Source organism: Stenella coeruleoalba, assembly GCF_951394435.1.
Source record: "Stenella coeruleoalba genome assembly, chromosome: 7".
Taxonomy (NCBI): domain Eukaryota; kingdom Metazoa; phylum Chordata; class Mammalia; order Artiodactyla; family Delphinidae; genus Stenella; species Stenella coeruleoalba.
The window spans coordinates 2,411,616-2,438,706 of NC_137153.1; the positions used below are offsets into that span (position 1 = coordinate 2,411,616).

Below are 27,091 nucleotides of genomic sequence, written 5' to 3' on the forward strand. Positions count from 1 at the left end.
GATCGGGAGACGTGTTCAAATATTTCTCAGTTTTCGTACCCTGGTACTCGGGTGCAACATTCCAGACGCTTTACTAACACTCTCCCGACTTGGAGAGTCAGTCCCTTTAACCTCCTGTTTGGCCCATTTTGAAATTTCTGCGGAAGATGAACAGGAATAGCGAGAACCAATGAGAGACTAGCTGGAGGTGTCTGAACGGGCAAATTTAACTCTCATTTCCCACCAGGAAGAGGAATTAACCAAAGGCTCAGTGTGCCGTGCCAGAACCAGATTAGGGCCTGAAGCCATCCTGCGGTGTTGCGGCCAGGTCACAAGAAAGCGAGTTGAAGAAAGGAGCTCAGGGACACTGTAATTCACAAACCTGCAGAGTTATAAATGACAGCTATCGTCCAAAAATAGACTGAAGTAAGGCTGCCAAGAGGACTTGAAAGCGGGGCAGAATTGCAGGAAACCGATTTCAGGAGGTAGACTGGAATTGCATTGAAAGCATAGGAAAAGAGGCAGAACGTCCACAATGATGCACTTGGCCAAAAAGGGCATATGCGTTTTTTCCTGAATATATTCAGGAAAAAACGCATACGCCCTTTTTGGCCAACCAAGCAAGCTTGCAAAGGAAATCTGCACTACAATGAAGTCTCACTTCCCCCCAGTCAAAAGGGCCATCTGAAAAAAGTGTAAAATCCAGAAAGGCAGGACAGGCCATGGAGAACTGGGAGCCTTGTTATGCTGATGGGCGGGATGTAAATTGCCAACAACCACTCGGGAGAAGTGTATGGTGTTTCCTGAAACATCTAAAAAACAAAGCAACAGAGCCTAGGGCACTTCCACTTATGGTCCTATAGCTTAGGGAAATTAAAATCTAAAAGACACAGCCACCCCAAAGTTTGGGACGCCTCTGTTTACAAGAACCTCGTTTACCGTACAAGTTCAATATCACAGAAAGTGAAAAATGGATAAAGAACTAGTGGTACTTACGTCCAATGCATTATCACTCAGCAATGAAATCTATGTCATCAGGCCCGTAGCAGCATAATGAGTGCATTCAGGTACGATGATTCTAACTGAAATAAGTCACACAGAAAAAGAAACATCATAAGATATCACTAATACACGGAATGGAAACTTGGCTACACAGGAACGGAATTACAGAACAGAACAGGGTCTCAAATTTAGAAAACCAACTTATGCTTGCTTAAGGGGAAAGGTGAGTTGGGGTGCTGCATAAAACCAGAGATTGAAATGAGCACAGATAAAGTTCCTTAAGCCAAATATGGAATAGACAAGAGCTACTCCTTGCTCAACGAAATGGACTCAACACCGCATATTAAACGCCTAAGAATATAACTGACTAGTAAGTATCTTAAAACCTATGCATTGTTATGTCTCCGAAAGAGAATCAAGCATGTGTACAGGGGCATAAACGCAGCAGTGATAGGACTGGAGAGGTTCGGTGAGCAAATGAAGACCCTTTGAAGTCATATTGCATGGTACCCATTCCACGGGTTTCAACTACCCATGTTTTAGGTATTCTTCCTTCAGCTAAAACATACATGTGGAACCCAGAGTATGATCAACCATGTGATCGGGAGACGTGTTCAAATATGTCTCAGTTTTCGTACCCTGGTCCTCGGGTGCAACATTCCAGACGCTTTACTAACACTCTCCCGACTTGGAGAGTCAGTCCCTTTAACCTCCTGTTTGGCCCAGTTTGCAATTTCTGCGGAAGATGAACAGGAATATCGAGAACCAATGAGAGACTAGCTGGAGGTGTATGGACGGGCAAATTTAACTATCATTTCCCACCAGGAAGAGGAATTAACCAAAGGCTCAGCGCGCCGTACCGGAACCAGATTAGGGCCTGAAGCCATCCTGCGGTGTTGCGGCCAGGTCACAAGAAAGCGAGTTGAAGAAAGGAGCTCAGAGGCACTGTAATTCACAAACCTGCAGAGTTATAAATGACAGCTATCGTCCAAAAATATACTGAAGTAAGGCTGCCAAGAGGACTTGAAAGCGGGGCAGAATTGCAGGAAACCGATTTCAGGAGGTAGACTGGAATTGCATTGAAAGCATAGGAAAAGAGGCAGAACGTCCACAATGATGCACTTGGCCAAAAAGGGCGTATGCGTTTTTTCCTGAATATATTCAGGAAAAAACGCATACGCCCTTTTTGGCCAACCAAGCAAACTTGCAAAGGAAATCTGCACTACAATGAAGTCTCACTTCCCCCTGGTCAAAAGGGCCATCTGAAAAAAGTGTAAAATCCAGAAAGGCAGGACAGGCCATGGAGAATTGGGAGCCTTGTTATGCTGATGGGCGGGATGTAAATTGCCAACAGACACTCGGGAGAAGTGTATGGTGTTTCCTGAAACATCTAAAAAACAAAGCAACAGAACCTAGGGCACATCCACTTATGGTCCTATAGCTTAGGGAAATTAAAATCAAAAAGACACAGCCACCCCAAAGTTTGGGACGCCTCTGTTTACAAGAACATCATTTACCGTACAAGTTCAATATCACAGAAAGTGAAAAATGCATAAAGAACTTGTGGTACTTACGTACAATGCAGTATCACTCAGAAATGAAATCTATGTCATCAGGCCCGTAGCAGCATAATGAGTAGATTCAGGTACGATGATTCTAACTGAAATAAGTCACACAGAAAAAGAAACATCATAAGATATCAGTAATACACGGAATGGAAACTTGGCTACACAGGAACTGAATTACAGAACAGAACAGGGTCTCAAATTTAGAAAACCAACTTATGCTTGCTTAAGGGGAAAGGTGAGTTGGGGTGCTGCATAAAACCAGAGATCGAAATGAGCACAAAGTTCCTTAAGCCAAATATGGAATAGACAAGAGCTACTCCTTGCTCAATGAAATGGACTCAACACCGCATATTAAACGCCTAAGGATGTACCTGACTAGTAAGTATATTAAAACCTATGAATTGCTATGTCTCCGAAAGAGAATCAAGCATGTGTACAGGGGCATAAACGCAGCAGTGATAGGACTGGAGAGGTTCGGTGAGCAAATGAAGACCCTTTGAAGTCATATTGCATGGTACCCATTACACGGGTCTCAACTCTCCAGGTTTAAGGTATTCTTCCTTCAGCTAAAACATGCATGTGGAACCCAGAGTATGATCAACCGTGTGATCGGGAGATGTGTTCAAATATGTCTCAGTTTTCCTCCCCTGGTACTCGGGTGCAACATTCCAGACGCTTTACTAACACTCTCCCCACTTGGAGAGCCAGCGCCTTTAACCTCCTGTTTGGCCCAGTTTGCAATTTCTGTGGAAGATGAACAGGAATAGCGAGAACCAATGAGAGACTAGCTGGAGGTGTCTGGACGGGCAAATTTAACTCTCATTTCCCACCAGGAAGAGGAAATAACCAAAGGCTCAGCGTGCCGTGCCGGAACCAGATTAGGGCCTGAAGCCATCCTGCGGTGTTGCGGCCAGGTCACAAGAAAGCAAGTTGAAGAAAGGAGCTCAGGGCACTGTAATTCACAAACCTGCAGAGTTATAAATGACAGCTATCGTCCAAAAATAGACTGAAGTAAGGCTGCCAAGAGGACTTGAAAGCGCGGCAGAATTGCAGGAAACCGATTTCAGGAGGTAGACTGGAATTGCATTGAAAGCATAGGAAAAGAGGCAGAACGTCCACAATGATGCACTTGGCCAAAAAGGGCGTATGCGTTTTTTCCTGAATATATTCAGGAAAAAACGCATACGCCCTTTTTGGCCAACCAAGCAAGCTTGCAAAGGAAATCTGCACTACAATGAAGTCTCACTCCCCCCCGGTCAAAAGGGCCATCTGAAAAAAGTGTAAAATCCAGAAAGGCAGGACAGGCCATGGAGAACTGGGAGCCTTGTTATGCTGATGGGTGGGATGTCAACTGCCAACAACCACTCGGGAGAAGTGTATGGTGTTTCCTGAAACATCTAAAAAACAAAGCAACAGAACCTAGGGCACTTCCACTTATGGTCCTATAGCTTAGGGAAATTAAAATCAAAAAGACACAGCCACCCCAAAGTATGGAACGGCTCAGTTTACAAGAACCTCGTTTACAGTACAAGTTCAACATCGCAGAAAGTGAAAAATGGATAAAGAAGTTGTGGTATTTACTTACAAAGCAATATCACTCAGCAATGAAATCTGTGTCATCAGGCCCTTAGCAGCACAATGAGTGGATTCAGGTATGATGATTCTAACTGAAATAAGTCACACAGAAAAAGAAACATCATAAGATATCAGTAATACACGGAATGTAAACTTGGCTACACAGGAACTGAATTACAGAACAGAACAGGGTCTCAAATTTAGAAAACCAACTTATGCTTGCTTAAGGGTAAAGGTGAGTTGGGGTGCTGCATAAAACCAGAGATTGAAATGAGCACAGATAAAGTTCCTTAAGCCAAATATGGAATAGACAAGAGCTACTCCTTGCTCAACGAAATGGACTCAACACCCCATATTAAACGCCTAAGAATGTACCTGACTAGTAAGTATCTTAAAACCTATGGATTGCTATGTCTCCGAAAGAGAATCAAGCATGTGTACAGGGGCATAAACGCAGCAGTGCTAGGATTGGAGAGGTTCGGTGAGCAAATGAAGACCCTTTGAAGTCATATTGCATGGTACCCATTCCACAGGTTTCAACTACCCAGGTTTAAGGTATTCTTCCTTCAGCTAAAACATGCATGTGGAACCTAGAGTATGATCAACCATGTGATCGGGAGACGTGTTCAAATATGTCTCAGTTTTCCTCCCCTGGTACTCGGGTGCAACATTCCAGACGCTTTACTAACACTCTCCCCACTTGGAGAGTCAGTCCCTTTAACCTCCTGTTTGGCCCAGTTTGCAATTTCTGCGGAAGATGAACAGGAATAGCGAGAACCAATGAGAGGCTAGCTGGAGGTGTCTGGACGGGCAAATTTAACTCTCATTTCCCACCAGGAAGAGGAATTAACCAAAGGCTCAGCATGCCGGGCCAGAACCAGATTAGGGCCTGAAGCCATCCTGCGGTGTTGCGGCCAGGTCACAAGAAAGCGAGTTGAAGAAAGGAGCTCAGGGGCACTGTAATTCACAAACCTGCAGAGTTATAAATGACAGCTATCGTCCAAAAATAGACTGAAGTAAGGCTGCCAAGAGGACTTGAAAGTGGGGCAGAATTGCAGGAAACCGATTTCAGGAGGTAGACTGGAATTGCATTGAAAGCATAGGAAAAGAGGCAGAACGTCCACAATGATGCACTTGGCCAAAAAGGGCGTATGCGTTTTTTCCTGAATATAATCAGGAAAAAACGCATACGCCCTTTTTGGCCAACCAAGCAAGCTTGCAAAGGAAATCTGCACTACAATGAAGTCTCACTTACCCCCAGTCAAAAGGGCCATCTGAAAAAAGTGTAAAATCCAGAAAGGCAGGACAGGCCATGGAGAACTGGGAGCCTTGTTATGCTGATGGGCGGGATGTAAATTGCCAACAGACACTCGGGAGAAGTGTATGGTGTTTCCTGAAACATCTAAAACACAAAGCAACAGAGCCTAGGGCACTGCCACTTATGGTCCTATAGCTTAGGGAAATTGAAATCAAAAAGACACAGCCACCTCAAAGTTTGGGACGCCTCTGTTTACAAGAACCTCATTTACAGTACAAGTTCAACATCGCAGAAAGTGAAAAATGGATAAAGAAGTTGTGGTATTTACTTACAAAGCAATATCACTCAGCAATGAAATCTATGTCATCAGGCCCTTAGCAGCACAATGAGTGGATTCAGGTATGATGATTCTAACTGAAATAAGTCACACAGAAAAAGAACCATCATAAGATATCAGTAATACACGGAATGTAAACTTGGCTACACAGGAACTGAATTACAGAACAGAACAGGGTCTCAAATTTAGAAAACCAACTTATGCTTGCTTAAGGGTAAAGGTGAGGTGGGGTGCTGCATAAAACCAGAGATTGAAATGAGCACAGATAAAGTTCCTTAAGTCAAATATGGAATAGACAAGAGCTACTCCTTGCTCAACGAAATGGACTCAACACCGCATATTAAACGCCTAAGAATGTACCTGACTAGTAAGTATCGTAAAACCTATGGATTGCTATGTCTCCAAAAGAGAATCAAGCATGTGTACAGGGGCATAAACGCAGCAGTGATAGGATTGGAGAGGTTCGGTGAGCAAATGAAGACCCTCTGAAGTCATATTGCATGGTACCCATTACACGGGTCTCAACTCTCCAGGTTTAAGGTATTCTTCCTTCAGCTAAAACATGCATGTGGAACCCAGAGTATGATCAACCATGTGAACGGGAGACGTGTTCAAATATGTCTCAGTTTTCCTTCCCTGGTACTCGGGTGCAACATTCCAGACGCTTTACTAACAGTCTCCCCACTTGGAGAGTCAGCGCCTTTAACCTCCTGTTTGGCCCAGTTTGCAATTTCTGCGGAAGATGAACAGGAATAGCGAGAACCAATGAGAGGCTAGCTGGAGGTGTCTGGACGGGCAAATTTAACTCTCATTTCCCACCAGGAAGAGGAAATAACCAAAGGCTCAGCGTGCCGTACCGGAACCAGATTAGGGCCTGAAGCCATCCTGCGGTGTTGCGGCCAGCTCAAAAGAAAGCGAGTTGAAGAAAGGAGCTCAGGGGCACTGTAATTCACAAACCTGCAGAGTTATAAATGACAGATATCGTCCAAAAATATACTGAAGTAAGGCTGCCAAGAGGACTTGAAAGCGGGACAGAATTGCAGGAAACCGATTTCAGGAGGTAGACTGGAATTGCATTGAAAGCATAGGAAAAGAGGCAGAACGTCCACAATGATGCACTTGGCCAAAAAGGGCGTATGCGTTTTTTCCTGAATATATTCAGGAAAAAACGCATACGCCCTTTTTGGCCAACCAAGCAAGCTTGCAAAGGAAATCTGCACTACAATGAAGTCTCACTTCCCCCCGGTCAAAAGGGCCATCTGAAAAAAGTGTAAAATCCAGAAAGGCAGGACAGGCCATGGAGAACTGGGAGCCTTGTTATGCTGATGGGCGGGCTGTAAATTGTCAACAGACACTAGGGAGAAGTGTATGGTGTTTCCTGAAACATCTAAAAAACAAAGCAACAGAGCCTAGGGCACTGCCACTTATGGTCCTATAGCTTAGGGAAATTAAAATCAAAAAGACACAGCCACCCCAAAGTTTGGGACGCCTCTGTTTACAAGAACCTCGTTTACCGTACTAGTTCAATATCACAGAAAGTGAAAAATGGATAAAGAACTTGTGGTACTTACGTACAATGCAGTATCACTCAGCAATGAAATCTATGTCATCAGGCCCGTAGCAGGATAATGAGTGGATTCAGGTACGATGATTCTAACTGAAATAAGTCACACAGAAAAAGAAACATCATAAGATATCACTAATACACGGAATTAAACTTGGCTACACAGGAACTGCATTCCAAAACAGAACAGGGTCTCAAATTTAGAAAACCAACTTATGCTTGCTTAAGGGGAAAGGTGAGTTGGGGTGCTGCATAAAACCAGAGATTGAAATGAGCACAGATAAAGTTCCTTAAGCCAAATATGGAATAGACAAGAGCTACTCGTTGCTCAACGAAAAGGACTCAACACCGCATATTAAACGCCTAAGAATGTACCTGACTAGTAAGTATCTTAAAACCTATGGATTGCTATGTCTCCGAAAGAGAATCAAGCATGTGTACAGGGGCATAAACGTAGCAGTGATAGGATTGGATATGTTCGGTGAGCAAATGAAGACCCTTTGAAGTCATATTGCATGGTACCCATTCCACGGGTTTCAACTACCCAGGTTTAAGGTATTCTTCCTTCAGCTAAAACATGCATGTGGAACCCAGAGTATGATCAACCATGTGATCGGGAGACGTGTTCAAATATGTCTCAGTTTTCCTCCCCTGGTACTCGGGTGCAACATTCCAGACGCTTTACTAACACTCTCCCCACTTGGAGAGTCAGCGCCTTTAACCTCCTGTTTGGCACAGTTTGCAATTTCTGCGGAAGATGAACAGGAATAGCGAGAACCAATGAGAGGCTAACTGGAGGTGTCTGGACGGGCAAATTTAACTCTCATTTCCCAACAGGAAGAGGAAATAACCAAAGGCTCAGCGTGCCGTACCGGAACCAGATTAGGGCCTGAAGCCATCCTGCGGTGTTGCGGCCAGCTCAAAAGAAAGCGAGTTGAAGAAAGGAGCTCAGGGGCACTGTAATTCACAAACCTGCAGAGTTATAAATGACAGCTATCGTCCAAAAATAGACTGAAGTAAGGCTGCCAAGAGGACTTGAAAGCGGGGCAGAATTGCAGGAAACCGATTTCAGGAGGTAGACTGGAATTGCATTGAAAGCATAGGAAAAGAGGCAGAACGTCCACAATGATGCATTTGGCCAAAAAGGGCGTATGCGTTTTTTCCTGAATATATTCAGGAAAAAACGCATACGCCCTTTTTGGCCAACCAAGCAAGCTTGCAAAGGAAATCTGCACTACAATGAAGTCTCACTTCCCCCCGGTCAAAAGGGCCATCTGAAACAAGTGTAAAATCCAGAAAGGCAGGACAGGCCATGGAGAACTGGGAGCCTTGTTATGCTGATGGGCGGGATGTAAATTGCCAACAACCACTCGGGAGAAGTGTATGGTGTTTCCTGAAACATCTAAAAAACAAAGCAACAGAACCTAGGGCACTTCCACTTATGGTCCTATAGCTTAGGGAAATTAAAATCAAAAAGACACAGCCACCCCAAAGTTTGGAACGGCTCTGTTTACAAGAAACTCGTTTACAGTACAAGTTCAACATCACAGAAAGTGAAAAATGGATAAAGAAGTTGTGGTATTTACTTACAAAGCAATATCACTTAGCAATGAAATCTGTGTCATCAGGCCCTTAGCAGCACAATGAGTGGATTCAGGTATGATGATTCTAACTGAAATAAGTCACACAGAAAAAGAAACATCATAAGATATCAGTAATACACGGAATGTAAACTTGGCTACACAGGAACTGAATTACAGAACAGAACAGGGTCTCAAATTTAGAAAACCAACTTATTCTTGCTTAAGGGTAAAGGTGAGTTGGGGTGCTGCATAAAACCAGAGATTGAAATGAGCACAGATAAAGTTCCTTAAGCCAAATATGGAATAGACAAGAGCTACTCCTTGCTCAACGAAATGGACTCAACACCCCATATTAAACGCCTAAGAATGTACCTGACTAGTAAGTATCTTAAAACCTATGGATTGCTATGTCTCCGAAAGAGAATCAAGCATGTGTACAGGGGCATAAACGCAGCAGTGATAGGATTGGAGAGGTTCGGTGAGCAAATGAAGACCCTTTGAAGTCATATTGCATGGTACCCATTCCACAGGTTTCAACTACCCAGGTTTAAGGTATTCTTCCTTCAGCTATAATATGCATGTGGAACCTAGAGTATGATCAACCATGTGATCGGGAGACGTGTTCAAATATGTCTCAGTTTTCCTCCCCTGGTACTCGGGTGCAACATTCCAGACGCTTTACTAACACTCTCCCCACTTGGAGAGTCAGTCCCTTTAACCTCCTGTTTGGCCCAGTTTGCAATTTCTGCGGAAGATGAACAGGAATAGCGAGAACCAATGAGACGCTAGCTGGAGGTGTCTGGACGGGCAAATTTAACTCTCATTTCCCACCAGGAAGAGGAATTAACCACAGGCTCAGCATGCTGGGCCGGAACCAGATTAGGGCCTGAAGCCATCCTGCGGTGTTGCGGCCAGGTCACAAGAAAACTTGTTGAAGAAAGGAGCTCAGGGGCACTGTAATTCACAAACCTGCAGAGTTATAAATGACAGCTATCGTCCAAAAATAGACTGAAGTAAGGCTGCCAAGAGGACTTGAAAGCGGGGCAGAATTGCAGGAAACCGATTTCAGGAGGTAGACTGGAATTGCATTGAAAGCATAGGAAAAGAGGCAGAACGTCCACAATGATGCACTTGGCCAAAAAGGACGTATGCGTTTTTTCCTGAATATAATCAGGAAAAAACGCATACGCCCTTTTTGGTCAACCAAGCAAGCTTGCAAAGGAAATCTGCACTACAATGAAGTCTCACTTCCCCCCGGTCAAAAGGGCCATCTGAAAAAAGTGTAAAATCCAGAAAGGCAACAGGCCATTGAGAACTGGGAGCCTTGTTATGCTGATGGGCGGGATGTAAATTGCCAACAGACACTCGGGAGAAGTGTATGGTGTTTCCTGAAACATCGAAAAAACAAAGCAACAGAGCCTTGGGCACTTCCACTTATGGTCCTATAGCTTAGGGAAATTAAAATCAAAAAGACACAGCCACCCCAAAGTTTGGAACGGCTCTGTTTACAAGAACCTCGTTTACAGTACAAGTTCAACATCGCAGAAAGTGAAAAATGGATAAAGAACTTGTGGTACTTACGTACAATGCAGTATCACTCAGCAATGAAATCTATGTCATCAGGCCCATAGCAGCATAATGAGTAGATTCAGGTACGATGATTCTAACTGAAATAAGTCACACAGAAAAAGAAACATCATAAGATATCAGTAATACACGGAATGTAAACTTGGCTACACAGGAACTGAATTCCAAAACAGAACAGGTTCTCAAATTTAGAAAACCAACTTATGCTTGCTTAAGGGGAAAGGTGAGGTGGGGTGCTGCATAAAACCAGAGATTGAAATGAGCACAGATAAAGTTCCTTAAGCCAAATATGGAATAGACAAGAGCTACTCCTTGCTCAATGAAATGGACTGAACACCGCATATTAAACGTCTAAGAATGTACCTGACTAGTAAGTATCTTAAAACCTATGGATTGCTATGTCTCCGAAAGAGAATCAAGCATGTGTACAGGGGCATAAACGCAGCAGTGATAGGATTGGAGAGGTTCGGTGAGCAAATGAAGACCCTTTGAAGTCATATTGCATGGTACCCATTCCACGGGTTTCAACTACCCAGGTTTTAGGTATTCTTCCTTCAGCTAAAACATGCATGTGGAACCCAGAGTATGATCAACCATGTGATCGGGAGACGTGTTCCAATATGTCTCAGTTTTCCTCCCCTGGTACTCGGGTGCAACATTCCAGACGCTTTACTAACACTCTCCCCACTTGGAGAGTCAGCGCCTTTAACCTCCTGTTTGGCCCAGTTTGCAATTTCTGCGGAAGATGAACAGGAATAGCGAGAACCAATGAGAGGCTAGCTGGAGGTGTCTGGACGGGCAAATTTAACTCTCATTTCCCACCAGGAGGAGGAAATAACCAAAGGCTCAGCGTGCCGTGCCAGAACCAGATTAGGGCCTGAAGCCATCCTGCGGTGTTGCGGCCAGGTCACAAGAAAGCGAGTTGAAGAAAGGAGCTCAGGGACACTGTAATTCACAAACCTGAAGAGTTATAAATGACAGCTATCGTCCAAAAATAGACTGAAATAAGGCTGCCAAGAGGACTTGAAAGCGGGGCAGAATTGCAGGAAACCGATTTCAGGAGGTAGACTGAAATTGCATTGAAAGCATAGGAAAAGAGGCAGAACGTCCACAATGATGCACTTGGCCAAAAAGGGCGTATGCGTTTTTTCCTGAATATATTCAGGAAAAAACGCATACGCCCTTTTTGGCCAACCAAGCAAGCTTGCAAAGGAAATCTGCACTACAATGAAGTCTCACTTCCCCCCGGTCAAAAGGGCCATCTGAAAAAAGTGTAAAATCCAGAAAGGCAGGACAGGCCATGGAGAACTGGGAGCCTTGTTATGCTGATGGGCGGGATGTAAATTGCCAACAGACACTCGGGAGAAGTGTATGGTGTTTCCTGAAACATCTAAAACACAAAGCAACAGAGCCTAGGGCACTGCCACTTATGGTCCTATAGCTTAGGGAAATTAAAATCAAAAAGACACAGCCACCCCAAAGTTTGGGACGCCTCTGTTTACAAGAACCTCATTTACAGTACAAGTTCAACATCGCAGAAAGTGAAAAATGGATAAAGAAGTTGTGGTATTTACTTACAAAGCAATATCACTCAGCAATGAAATCTATGTCATCAGGCCCTTAGCAGAACAATGAGTGGATTCAGGTATGATGATTCTAACTGAAATAAGTCACACAGAAAAAGAAACATCATAAGATATCAGTAATACACGGAATGTAGACTTGGCTACACAGGAACTGAATTACAGAACAGAACAGGGTCTCAAATTTAGAAAACCAACTTATTCTTGCTTAAGGGTAAAGGTGAGTTGGGGTGCTGCATAAAACCAGAGATTGAAATGAGCACAGATAAAGTTCCTTAAGCCAAATATGGAATAGACAAGAGCTACTCCTTGCTCAACGAAATGGACTCAACACCGCATATTAAACGCCTAAGAATGTACCTGACTAGTAAGTATCGTAAAACCTATGGATTGCTATGTCTCCAAAAGAGAATCAAGCATGTGTACAGGGGCATAATCGCAGCAGTGATAGGATTGGAGAGGTTCGGTGAGCAAATGAAGACCCTTTGAAGTCATATTGCATGGTACCCATTACACGGGTCTCAACTCTCCAGGTTTAAGGTATTCTTCCTTCAGCTAAAACATGCATGTGGAACCCAAGTATGATCAACCATGTGAACGGGAGACGTGTTCAAATATGTCTCAGTTTTCCTCCCCTGGTACTCGGGTGCAACATTCCAGACGCTTTACTAACACTCTCCCCACTTGGAGAGTCAGCGCCTTTAACCTCCTGTTTGGCCCAGTTTGCAATTTCTGCGGAAGATGAACAGGAATAGCGAGAACCAATGAGAGACTAGCTGGAGGTGTCTGGACGGGCAAATTTAACTCTCATTTCCCACCAGGAAGAGGAAATACCCAAAGGGTCAGCGTGCCGTACCGGAGCCAGATTAGGGCCTGAAGCCATCCTGCGGTGTTGCGGCCAGCTCACAAGAAAGCGAGTTGAAGAAAGGAGCTCAGGGGCACTGTAATTCACAAACCTGCAGAGTTATAAATGACAGCTATCGTCCCAAAATAGACTGAAGTAAGGCTGCCAAGAGGACTTGAAAGCGGGGCAGAATTGCAGGAAACCGATTTCAGGAGGTAGACTGGAATTGCATTGAAAGCATAGGAAAAGAGGCAGAACGTCCACAATGATGCACTTGGCCAAAAAGGGCGTATGCGTTTTTTCCTGAATATATTCAGGAAAAAACGCATACGCCCTTTTTGGCCAACCAAGCAAGCTTGCAAAGGAAATCTGCACTACAATGAAGTCTCACTTCCCCCCGGTCAAAAGGGCCATCTGAAAAAAGTGTAAAATCCAGAAAGGCAGGACAGGCCATGGAGAACTGGGAGCCTTGTTATGCTGATGGGCGGGATGTAAATTGCCAACAACCACTCGGGAGAAGTGTATGGTGTTTCCTGAAACATCTAAAAAACAAAGCAACAGAACCTAGGGCACTTCCACTTATGGTCCTATAGCTTAGGGAAATTAAAATCAAAAAGACACAGCCACCCCAAAGTTTGGAATGGCTCTGTTTACAAGAACCTCGTTTACAGTACAAGTTCAACATCGCAGAAAGTGAAAAATGGATAAAGAAGTTGTGGTATTTACTTACAAAGCAATATCACTCAGCAATGAAATCTGTGTCATCAGGCCCTTAGCAGCACAATGAGTGGAATCAGGTATGATGATTCTAACTGAAATAAGTCACACAGAAAAAGAAACATCATAAGATATCAGTAATACACGGAATGTAAACTTGGCTACACAGGAACTGAATTACAGAACAGAACAGGGTCTCAAATTTAGAAAACCAACTTATGCTTGCTTAAGGGTAAAGGTGAGTTGGGGTGCTGCATAAAACCAGAGATTGAAATGAGCACAGATAAAGTTCCTTAAGCCAAATATGGAATAGACAAGAGCTACTCCTTGCTCAACGAAATGGACTCAACACCCCATATTAAACGCCTAAGAATGTACCTGACTAGTAAGTATCTTAAAACCTATAGATTGCTATGTCTCCGAAAGAGAATCAAGCATGTGTACAGGGGCATAAACGCAGCAGTGATAGGATTGGAGATTCGGTGAGCAAATGAAGACCCTTTGAAGTCATATTGCATGGTACCCATTCCACGGGTTTCAACTACCCAGGTTTTAGGTATTCTTCCTTCAGCTAAAACATGCATGTGGAACCCAGAGTATGATCAACCATTTGATCGGGAGACGTGTTCAAATATGTCTCAGTTTTCCTCCCCTGGTACTTGGGTGCAACATTCCAGACGCTTTACTAACACTCTCCCCACTTGGAGAGTCAGCGTCTTTAACCTCCTGTTTGGCCCAGTTTGCAATTTCTGTGGAAGATGAACAGGAATGGCGAGAACCAATGAGAGGCTAGCTGGAGGTGTCTGGACGGGCAAATTTAACTCTCATTTCCCACCAGGAAGAGGAAATAACCAAAGGCTCAGCGTGCCGTGCCGGAACCAGATTAGGGCCTGAAGCCATCCTGCGGTGTTGCGGCCAGGTCACAAGAAAGCGAGTTGAAGAAAGGAGCTCAGGGGCACTGTAATTCACAAACCTGCAGAGTTATAAATGACAGCTATCGTCCAAAAATAGACTGAAGTAAGGCTGCCAAGAGGACTTGAAAGCGGGGCAGAATTGCAGGAAACCGATTTCAGGAGGTAGACTGGAATTGCATTGAAAGCATAGGAAAAGAGGCAGAACGTCCACAATGATGCACTTGGCCAAAAAGGGCGTATGCGTTTTTTCCTGAATATATTCAGGAAAAAACGCATACGCCCTTTTTGGCCAACCAAGCAAGCTTGCAAAGGAAATCTGCACTACAATGAAGTCTCACTTCCCCCCGGTCAAAAGGGCCATCTGAAAAAAGTGTAAAATCCAGAAAGGCAGGACAGGCCATGGAGAACTGGGAGCCTTGTTATGCTGATGGGCGGGATGTAAATTGCCAACAGACACTCGGGAGAAGTGTATGGTGTTTCCTGAAACATCTAAAACACAAAGCAACAGAGCCTAGGGCACTGCCACTTATGGTCCTATAGCTTAGGGAAATTAAAATCAAAAAGACACAGCCACCCCAAAGTTTGGGACGCCTGTGTTTACAAGAACCTCGTTTACAGTACAAGTTCAACATCGCAGAAAGTGAAAAATGGATAAAGAAGTTGTGGTATTTACTTACAAAGCAATATCACTCAGCATTGAAATCTATGTCATCAGGCCCTTAGCAGAACAATGAGTGGATTCAGGTATGATGATTCTAACTGAAATAAGTCACAGAGAAAAAGAAACATCATAAGATATCAGTAATACACGGAATGTAAACTTGGCTACACAGGAACTGAATTACAGAACAGAACAGGGTCTCAAATTTAGAAAACCAACTTATGCTTGCTTAAGGGTAAAGGCGAGGTGGGGTGCTGCATAAAACCAGAGATTGAAATGAGCACAGATAAAGTTCCTTAAGTCAAATATGGAATAGACAAGAGCTACTCCTTGCTCAACGAAATGGACTCAACACCGCATATTAAACGCCTAAGAATGTACCTGACTAGTAAGTATCGTAAAACCTATGGATTGCTATGTCTCCAAAAGAGAATCAAGCATGTGTACAGGGGCATAAACGCAGCAGTGATAGGATTGGAGAGGTTCGGTGAGCAAATGAAGACCCTTTGAAGTCATATTGCATGGTACCCATTACACGGGTCTCAACTCTCCAGGTTTAAGGTATTCTTCCTTCAGCTAAAACATGCATGTGGAACCCAAGTATGATCAACCATGTGAATGGGAGACGTGTTCAAATATGTCTCAGTTTTCCTCCCCTGGTACTCGGGTGCAACATTCCAGACGCTTTACTAACACTCTCCCCACTTGGAGAGTCAGCGCCTTTAACCTCCTGTTTGGCCCAGTTTGCAATTTCTGCGGAAGATGAACAGGAATAGCGAGAACCAATGAGAGACTAGCTGGAGGTGTCTGGACGGGCAAATTTAACTCTCATTTCCCACCAGGAAGAGGAAATAACCAAAGGGTCAGCGTGCCGTACCGGAGCCAGATTAGGGCCTGAAGCCATCCTGCGGTGTTGCGGCCAGCTCACAAGAAAGCGAGTTGAAGAAAGGAGCTCAGGGGCACTGTAATTCACAAACCTGCAGAGTTATAAATGACAGCTATCGTCCAAAAATAGACTGAAGTAAGGCTGCCAAGAGGACTTGAAAGCGGGGCAGAATTGCAGGAAACCGATTTCAGGAGGTAGACTGGAATTGCATTGAAAGCATAGGAAAAGAGGCAGAACGTCCACAATGATGCACTTGGCCAAAAAGGGCGTATGCGTTTTTTCCTGAATATATTCAGGAAAAAACGCATACGCACTTTTTGGCCAACCAAGCAAGCTTGCAAAGGAAATCTGCACTACAATGAAGTCTCACTTCCCCCCGGTCAAAAGGGCCATCTGAAAAAAGTGTAAAATCCAGAAAGGCAGGACAGGCCATGGAGAACTGGGAGCCTTGTTATGCTGATGGGCGGGATGTAAATTGCCAACAACCACTCGGGAGAAGTGTATGGTGTTTCCTGAAACATCTAAAAAACAAAGCAACAGAACCTAGGGCACTTCCACTTATGGTCCTATAGCTTAGGGAAATTAAAATCAAAAAGACACAGCCACCCCAAAGTTTGGAATGGCTCTGTTTACAAGAACCTCGTTTACAGTACAAGTTCAACATCGCAGAAAGTGAAAAATGGATAAAGAAGTTGTGGTATTTACTTACAAAGCAATATCACTCAGCAATGAAATCTGTGTCATCAGGCCCTTAGCAGCACAATGAGTGGATTCAGGTATGATGATTCTAACTGAAATAAGTCACACAGAAAAAGAAACATCATAAGATATCAGTAATACACGGAATGTAAACTTGGCTACACAGGAACTGAATTACAGAACAGAACAGGGTCTCAAATTTAGAAAACCAACTTATGCTTGCTTAAGGGTAAAGGTGAGTTGGGGTGCTGCATAAAACCAGAGATTGAAATGAGCACAGATAAAGTTCCTTAAGCCAAATATGGAATAGACAAGAGCTACTCCTTGCTCAACGAAATGGACTCAACACCGCATATTAAACGCCTAAGAATGTACCTGACTAGTAAGTATCTTAAAACCTATAGATTGCTATGTCTCCGAAAGAGAATCAAGCATGTGTACAGGGGCATAAACGCAGCAGTGATAGGATTGGAGATTCGGTGAGCAAATGAAGACCCTTTGAAGTCATATTGCATGGTACCCATTCCACGGGTTTCAACTACCCAGGTTTTAGGTATTCTTCCTTCAGCTAAAACATGCATGTGGAACCCAGAGTATGATCAACCATTTGATCGGGAGACGTGTTCAAATATGTCTCAGTTTTCCTCCCCTGGTACTTGGGTGCAACATTCCAGACGCTTTACTAACACTCTCCCCACTTGGAGAGTCAGCGCCTTTAACCTCCTGTTTGGCCCAGTTTGCAATTTCTGTGGAAGATGAACAGGAATAGCGAGAACCAATGAGAGGCTAGCTGGAGGTGTCTGGACGGGCAAATTTAACTCTCATTTCCCACCAGGAGGAGGAATTAACCAAAGGCTCAGCATGCCGTGCCAGAACCAGATTAGGGCCTGAAGCCATCCTGCGGTGTTGCGGCCAGGTCACAAGAAAGCGAGTTGAAGAAAGGAGCTCAGGGGCACTGTAATTCACAAACCTGCAGAGTTATAAATGACAGCTATCGTCCAAAAATAGACTGAAGTAAGGCTGCCAAGAGGACTTGAAAGCGGGGCAGAATTGCAGGAAACCGATTTCAGGAGGTAGACTGGAATTGCATTGAAAGCATAGGAAAAGAGGCAGAACGTCCACAATGATGCACTTGGCCAAAAAGGGCGTATGCGTTTTTTCCTGAATATATTCAGGAAAAAACGCATACGCCCTTTTTGGCCAACCAAGCAAGCTTGCAAAGGAAATCTGCACTACAATGAAGTCTCACTTCCCCCCGGTCAAAAGGGCCATCTGAAAAAAGTGTAAAATCCAGAAAGGCAGGACAGGCCATGGAGAACTGGGAGCCTTGTTATGCTGATGGGCGGGATGTAAAATGCAAACAACCACTCGGGAGAAGTGTATGGTGTTTCCTGAAACATCAAAAAAACAAAGCAACAGAACCTAGGGCACTTCCACTTATGGTCCTATAGCTTAGGGAAATTAAAATCAAAAAGACACAGCCACCCCAAAGTTTGGAACGGCTCTGTTTACAAGAACCTCGTTTACAGTACAAGTTCAACATCGCAGAAAGTGAAAAATGGATAAAGAAGTTGTGGTATTTACTTACAAAGCAATATCACTCAGCAATGAAATCTGTGTCATCAGGCCCTTAGCAGAACAATGAGTGGATTCAGGTATGATGATTCTAACTGAAATAAGTCACACAGAAAAAGAAACATCATAAGATATCAGTAATACACGGAATGTAAACTTGGCTACACAGGAACTGAATTACAGAACAGAACAGGGTCTCAAATTTAGAAAACCAACTTATGCTTGCTTAAGGGTAAAGGTGAGGTGGGGTGCTGCATAAAACCAGAGATTGAAATGAGCACAGATAAAGTTCCTTAAGCCAAATATGGAATAGACAAGAGCTACTCCTTGCTCAACGAAATGGACTCAACACCGCATATTAAATGCCTAAGAATGTACCTGACTAGTAAGTATCGTAAAACCTATGGATTGCTATGTCTCCAAAAGAGAATCAAGCATGTGTACAGGGGCATAAACGCAGCAGTGATAGGATTGGAGAGGTTCGGTGAGCAAATGAAGACCCTTTGAAGTCATATTGCATGGTACCCATTACACGGGTCTCAACTCTCCAGGTTTAAGGTATTCTTCCTTCAGCTAAAACATGCATGTGGAACCCAAGTATGATCAACCATGTGAACGGGAGACGTGTTCAAATATGTCTCAGTTTTCCTCGCCTGGTACTCGGGTGCAACATTCCAGACGCTTTACTAACACTCTCCCCACTTGGAGAGTCAGCGCCTTTAACCTCCTGTTTGGCCCAGTTTGCAATTTCTGAGGAAGATGAACAGTAATAGCGAGAACCAATGAGAGGCTATCTGGAGGTGTCTGGACGGGCAAATTTAACTCTCATTTCCCACCATGAAGAGGAAGTAACCAAAGGCTCAACGTGCCGTACCGGAGCCAGATTAGGGCCTGAAGCCATCCTGCGGTGTTGCGGCCAGCTCAAAAGAAAGCGAGTTGAAGAAAGGAGCTCAGGGGCACTGTAATTCACAAACCTGCAGAGTTATAAATGACAGCTATCGTCCAAAAATAGACTGAAGTAAGGCTGCCAAGAGGACTTGAAAGTGGGGCAGAATTGCAGGAAACCGATTTCAGGAGGTAGACTGGAATTGCATTGAAAGCATAGGAAAAGAGGCAGAACGTCCACAATGATGCACTTGGCCAAAAAGGGCGTATGCGTTTTTTCCTGAATATATTCAGGAAAAAACGCATACGCCCTTTTTGGCCAACCAAGCAAGCTTGCAAAGGAAATCTGCACTACAATGAAGTCTCACTTCCCCCCGGTCAAAAGGGCCATCTGAAAAAAGTGTAAAATCCAGAAAGGCAGGACAGGCCATGGAGAACTGGGAGCCTTGTTATGCTGATGGGCGGGATGTAAATTGCCAACAACCACTCGGGAGAAGTGTATGGTGTTTCCTGAAACATCTAAAAAACAAAGCAACAGAACCTAGGGCACTTCCACTTACGGTCCTATAGCTTAGGGAAATTAAAATCAAAAAGACACAGCCACCCCAAAGTTTGGAACGGCTCTGTTTACAAGAACCTCGTTTACAGTACAAGTTCAACATAGCAGAAAGTGAAAAATGGATAAAGAATTTGTGGTATTTACTTACAAAGCAATATCACTCAGCAATGAAATCTGTGTCATCAGGCCCTTAGCAGCACAGTGAGTGGATTCAGGTATGATGATTCTAACTGAAATAAGTCACACAGAAAAAGAAACATCATAAGATATCAGTAATACATGGAATGTAAACTTGGCTACACAGGAACTGAATTACAGAACAGAACAGGGTCTCAAATTTAGAAAACCAACTTATGCTTGCTTAAGGGTAAAGGTGAGGTGGGGTGCTGCATAAAACCAGAGATTGAAATGAGCACAGATAAAGTTCCTTAAGTCAAATATGGAATAGACAAGAGCTACTCCTTGCTCAACGAAATGGACTCAACACCGCATATTAAACGCCTAAGAATGTACCTGACTAGTAAGTATCGTAAAACCTATGGATTGCTATGTCTCCAAAAGAGAATCAAGCATGTGTACAGGGGCATAAACGCAGCAGTGATAGGATTGGAGAGGTTCGGTGAGCAAATGAAGACCCTTTGAAGTCATATTGCATGGTACCCATTACACGGGTCTCAACTCTCCAGGTTTAAGGTATTCTTCCTTCAGCTAAAACATGCATGTGGAACCCAAGTATGATCAACCATGTGAACGGGAGACGTGTTCAAATATGTCTCAGTTTTCCTTCCCTGGTACTAGGGTGCAACATTCCAGACGCTTTACTAACACTCTCCCCACTTGGAGAGTCAGCGCCTTTAACCTCCTGTTTGGCCCAGTTTGCAATCTCTGCGGAAGATGAACAGGAATAGCGAGACCCAATGAGAGGCTAGCTGGAGGTGTCTGGACGGGCAAATTTAACTCTCATTTCCCACCAGGAAGAGGAAATAACCAAAGGCTCAGCGTGCTGTACCGGAACCAGATTAGGGCCTGAAGCCATCCTGAGGTGTTGCGGCCAGCTCAAAAGAAAGCGAGTTGAAGAAAGGAGCTCAGGGGCACTGTAATTCATAAACCTGCAGAGTTATAAATGACAGCTATCGTCCAAAAATAGACTGAAGTAAGGCTGCCAAGAGGACTTGAAAGCGGGGCAGAATTGCAGGAAACCAATTTCAGGAGGTAGACTGGAATTGCATTGAAAGCATAGGAAAAGAGGCAGAACGTCCACAATGATGCACTTGGCCAAAAAGGGCGTATGCGTTTTTTCCTGAATATATTCAGGAAAAAACGCATACGCCCTTTTTGGCCAACCAAGCAAGCTTGCAAAGGAAATCTGCACTACAATGAAGTCTCACTTCCCCCCGGTCAAATGGGCCATCTGAAAAAAGTGTAAAATCCAGAAAGGCAGGACAGGCCATGGAGAACTGGGAGCCTTGTTATGCTGATGGGCGGGATGTAAATTGCCAACAACCACTCGGGAGAAGTGTATGGTGTTTCCTGAAACATCTAAAAAACAAAGCAACAGAACCTAGGGCACTTCCACTTATGGTCCTATAGCTTAGGGAAATTAAAATCAAAAAGACACAGCCACCCCAAAGTTTGGAACGGCTCTGTTTACAAGAACCTCGTTTACAGTACAAGTTCAACATCGCAGAAAGTGAAAAATGGATAAAGAAGTTGTGGTATTTACTTACAAAGCAATATCACTCAGCAATGAAATCTGTGTCATCAGGCCCTTAGCAGCACAATGAGTGGATTCAGGTATGATGATTCTAACTGAAATAAGTCACACAGAAAAAGAAACATCATAAGATATCAGTAATACACGGAATGTAGACTTGGCTACACAGGAAATGAATTACAGAACAGAACAGGGTCTCAAATTTAGAAAACCAACTTATGCTTGCTTAAGGGTAAAGGTGAGTTGGGGTGCTGCATAAAACCAGAGATTGAAATGAGCACAGATAAAGTTCCTGAAGCCAAATATGGAATAGACAAGAGCTACTCCTTGCTCAACGAAATGGACTCAACACCCCATATTAAACGCCTAAGAATGTACCTGACTAGTAAGTATCTTAAAACCTATGGATTGCTATGTCTCCGAAAGAGAATCAAGCATGTGTACAGGGGCATAAACGCAGCAGTGATAGGATTGGAGAGGTTCGGTGAGCAAATGAAGACCCTTTGAAGTCATATTGCATGGTACCCATTCCACAGGTTTCAACTACCCAGGTTTAAGGTATTCTTCCTTCAGCTATAACATGCATGTGGAACCTAGAGTATGATTAACCATGTGATCGGGAGACGTGTTCAAATATGTCTCAGTTTTCCTCCCCTGGTACTCGGGTGCAACATTCCAGACGCTTTACTAACACTCTCCCCACTTGGAGAGTCAGTCCCTTTAACCTCCTGTTTGGCCCAGTTTGCAATTTCTGCGGAAGATGAACAGGAATAGCGAGAACCAATGAGAGGCTAGCTGGAGGTGTCTGGACGGGCAAATTTAACTCTCATTTCCCACCAAGAAGAGGAATTAACCAAAGGCTCAGCATGCCGGGCCGGAACCAGATTAGGGCCTGAAGCCATCCTGCGGTGTTGCGGCCAGGTCACAAGAAAGCGAGTTGAAGAAAGGAGCTCAGGGGCACTGTAATTCACAAACCTGCAGAGTTATAAATGACAGCTATCGTCCAAAAATAGACTGAAGTAAGGCTGCCAAGAGGACTTGAAAGCGGGGCAGAATTGCAGGAAACCGATTTCAGGAGGTAGACTGGAATTGCATTGAAAGCATAGGAAAAGAGGCAGAACGTCCACAATGATGCACTTGGCCAAAAAGGGCGTATGCGTTTTTTCCTGAATATATTCAGGAAAAAACGCATACGCCCTTTTTGGCCAACCAAGCAAGCTTGCAAAGGAAATCTGCACTACAATGAAGTCTCACTTCCCCCCGGTCAGAAGGGCCATCTGAAAAAAGTGTAAAATCCAGAAAGGCAGGACAGGCCATGGAGAACTGGGAGCCTTGTTATGCTGATGGGCGGGATGTAAAATGCCAACAACCACTCGGGAGAAGTGTATGGTGTTTCCTGAAACATCAAAAAAACAAAGCAACAGAACCTAGGGCACTTCCACTTATGGTCCTATAGCTTAGGGAAATTAAAATCAAAAAGACACAGCCACCCCAAAGTTTGGAACGGCTCTGTTTACAAGAACCTCGTTTACAGTACAAGTTCAACATCGCAGAAAGTGAAAAATGGATAAAGAAGTTGTGGTATTTACTTACAAAGCAATATCACTCAGCAATGAAATCTGTGTCATCAGGCCCTTAGCAGCACAGTGAGTGGATTCAGGTATGATGATTCTAACTGAAATAAGTCACACAGAAAAAGAAACATCATAAGATATCAGTAATACATGGAATGTAAACTTGGCTACACAGGAACTGAATTACAGAACAGAACAGGGTCTCAAATTTAGAAAACCAACTTATGCTTGCTTAAGGGTAAAGGTGAGGTGGGGTGCTGCATAAAACCAGAGATTGAAATGAGCACAGATAAAGTTCCTTAAGTCAAATATGGAATAGACAAGAGCTACTCCTTGCTCAACGAAATGGACTCAACACCGCATATTAAACGCCTAAGAATGTACCTGACTAGTAAGTATCGTAAAACCTATGGATTGCTATGTCTCCAAAAGAGAATCAAGCATGTGTACAGGGGCATAAACGCAGCAGTGATAGGATTGGAGAGGTTCGGTGAGCAAATGAAGACCCTTTGAAGTCATATTGCATGGTACCCATTACACGGGTCTCAACTCTCCAGGTTTAAGGTATTCTTCCTTCAGCTAAAACATGCATGTGGAACCCAAGTATGATCAACCATGTGAACGGGAGACGTGTTCAAATATGTCTCAGTTTTCCTCCCCTGGTACTCGGGTGCAACATTCCAGACGCTTTACTAACACTCTCCCCACTTGGAGAGTCAGCGCCTTTAACCTCCTGTTTGGCCCAGTTTGCAATTTCTGAGGAAGATGAACAGGAATAGCGAGAACCAATGAGAGGCTAGCTGGAGGTGTCTGGACGGGCAAATTTAACTCTCATTTCCCACCAGGAAGAGGAAATAACCAAAGGCTCAACGTGCCGTACCGGAGCCAGATTAGGGCCTGAAGCCATCCTGCGGTGTTGCGGCCAGCTCAAAAGAAAGCGAGTTGAAGAAAGGAGCTCAGGGGCACTGTAATTCACAAACCTGCAGAGTTATAAATGACAGCTATCGTCCAAAAATAGACTGAAGTAAGGCTGCCAAGAGGACTTGAAAGCGGGGCAGAATTGCAGGAAACCGATTTCAGGAGGTAGACTGGAATTGCATTGAAAGCATAGGAAAAGAGGCAGAACGTCCACAATGATGCACTTGGCCAAAAAGGGCGTATGCGTTTTTTCCTGAATATATTCAGGAAAAAACGCATACGCCCTTTTTGGCCAACCAAGCAAGCTTGCAAAGGAAATCTGCACTACAATGAAGTCTCACTTCCCCCCGGTCAAAAGGGCCATCTGAAAAAAGTGTAAAATCCAGAAAGGCAGGACAGTCCATGGAGAACTGGGAGCCTTGTTATGCTGATGGGCGGGATGTAAATTGCCAACAACCACTCGGGAGAAGTGTATGGTGTTTCCTGAAACATCTAAAAAACAAAGCAACAGAACCTAGGGCACATCCACTTATGGTCCTATAGCTTAGGGAAATTAAAATCAAAAAGACACAGCCACCCCAAAGTTTGGAACGGCTCTGTTTACAAGAACCTCATTTACAGTACAAGTTCAACATCGCAGAAAGTGAAAAATGGATAAAGAAGTTGTGGTATCTACTTACAAAGCAATATCACTCAGCAATGAAATCTGTGTCATCAGGCCCTTAGCAGCACAATGAGTGGATTCAGGTATGATGATTCTAACTGAAATAAGTCACACAGAAAAAGAAACATCATAAGATATCAGTAATACACGGAATGTAAACTTGGCTACACAGGAACTGAATTACAGAACAGAACAGGGTCTCAAATTTAGAAAACCAACTTATGCTTGCTTAAGGGTAAAGGTGAGTTGGGGTGTTGCATAAAACCAGTGATTGAAATGAGCACAGATAAAGTTCCTTAAGCCAAATATGGAATAGACAAGAGCTACTCCTTGCTCAACGAAATGGACTCAACACCGCATATTAAACGCCTAAGAATGTACCTGACTAGTAAGTATCGTAAAACCTATGGATTGCTATGTCTCCAAAAGAGAATCAAGCATGTGTACAGGGGCATAAATGCAGCAGTGATAGGATTGGAGAGGTTCGGTGAGCAAATGAAGACCCTTTGAAGTCATATTGCATGGTACCCATTACACGGGTCTCAACTCTCCAGGTTTAAGGTATTCTTCCTTCAGCTAAAACATGCATGTGGAACCCAAGTATGATCAACCATGTGAACGGGAGACGTGTTCAAATATGTCTCAGTTTTCCTCCCCTGGTACTCGGGTGCAACATTCCAGACGCTTTACTAACACTCTCCCCCTTGGAGAGTCAGCGCCTTTAACCTCCTGTTTGGCACAGTTTGCAATTTCTGCGGAAGATGAACAGGAATAGCGAGAACCAATGAGAGGCTAGCTGGAGGTGTCTGGACGGGCAAATTTAACTCTCATTTCCCACCAGGAAGAGGAAATAACCAAAGGCTCAGCGTGCCGTACCGGAACCAGATTAGGGCCTGAAGCCATCCTGCGGTGTTGCGGCCAGCTCAAAAAAAACCGAGTTGAAGAAAGGAGCGCAGGGGCACTGTAATTCACAAACCTGCAGAGTTATAAATGACAGCTATCGTCCAAAAATAGACTGAAGTACGGCTGCCAAGAGGACTTGAAAGCGGGGCAGAATTGCAGGAAACCGATTTCAGGAGGTAGACTGGAATTGCATTGAAAGCATAGGAAAAGAGGCAGAACGTCCACAATGATGCACTTGGCCAAAAAGGGCGTATGCGTTTTTTCCTGAATATATTCAGGAAAAAACGCATACGCCCTTTTTGGCCAACCAAGCAAGCTTGCAAAGGAAATCTGCCCTACAATGAAGTCTCACTTCCCCCCGGTCAAAAGGGCCATCTGAAAAAAGTGTAAAATCCAGAAAGGCAGGACAGGCCATGGAGAACTGGGAGCCTTGTTATGCTGATGGGCGGGATGTAAATTGCCAACAACCACTCCGGAGAAGTGTATGGTGTTTCCTGAAACATCAAAAAAACAAAGCAACAGAACCTAGGGCACTTCCACTTATGGTCCTATAGCTTAGGGAAATTAAAATCAAAAAGACACAGCCACCCCAAAGTTTGGAATGGCTCTGTTTAAAAGAATCTCATTTACAGTACAAGTTCAACATCGCAGAAAGTGAAAAATGGATAAAGAAGTTGTGGTATTTACTTACAAAGCAATATCACTCAGCAATGAAATCTGTGTCATCAGGCCCTTAGCAGCACAATGAGTGGATTCAGGTATGATGATTCTAACTGAAATAAGTCACACAGAAAAAGAAACATCATAAGATATCACTAATACACGGAATGTAAACTTGGCTACACAGGAACTGAATTACAGAACAGAACAGGGTCTCAAATTTAGAAAACCAACTTATGCTTCCTTAAGGGTAAAGGTGAGTTGGGGTGCTGCATAAAACCAGAGATTGAAATGAGCACAGATAAAGTTCCTTAAGCCAAATATGGAATAGACAAGAGCTACTCCTTGCTCAACGAAATGGACTCAACACCGCATATTAAACGCCTAAGAATGTACCTGACTAGTAAGTATCGTAAAACCTATGGATTGCTATGTCTCCAAAAGAGAATCAAGCATGTGTACAGGGGCATAAACGCAGCAGTGATAGGATTGGAGAGGTTCGGTGAGCAAATGAAGACCCTTTGAAGTCATATTGCATGGTACCCATTCCACGGGTCTCAACTCTCCAGGTTTAAGGTATTCTTCCTTCAGCTAAAACATGCATGTGGAACCCAAGTATGATCAACCATGTGAACGGGAGACGTGTTCAAATATGTCTCAGTTTTCCTCCCCTGGTACTCGGGTGCAACATTCCAGACGCTTTACTAACACTCTCCCCACTTGGAGAGTCAGCGCCTTTAACCTCCTGTTTGGCCCAGTTTGCAATTTCTGCGGAAGATGAACAGGAATAGCGAGAACCAATGAGAGGCTAGCTGGAGGTGTCTGGACGGGCAAATTTAACTCTCATTTCCCACCAGGAAGAGGAAATAACCAAAGGCTCAG

General features: G+C 43.9%; 1 long non-coding RNA gene across 17 annotated transcripts in view; it reads right to left on the reverse strand.

Moving 5' to 3' along the window:
- Window positions 1-27,091, reverse strand: part of LOC307189637 — a 2,307,304-nt gene that overhangs the window by 680,173 nt on the left and 1,600,040 nt on the right. The window contains exon 11 of one of the 17 annotated variants that reach the window (XR_013829246.1): window positions 980-1,057. The exons of the other annotated variants lie outside the window; for them this stretch is intronic. This is a non-coding gene — a long non-coding RNA (uncharacterized lncRNA). Of the gene's footprint in view, window positions 1-979; window positions 1,058-27,091 lie in introns of those variants that run through there. 17 annotated transcript variants of the gene reach the window in all.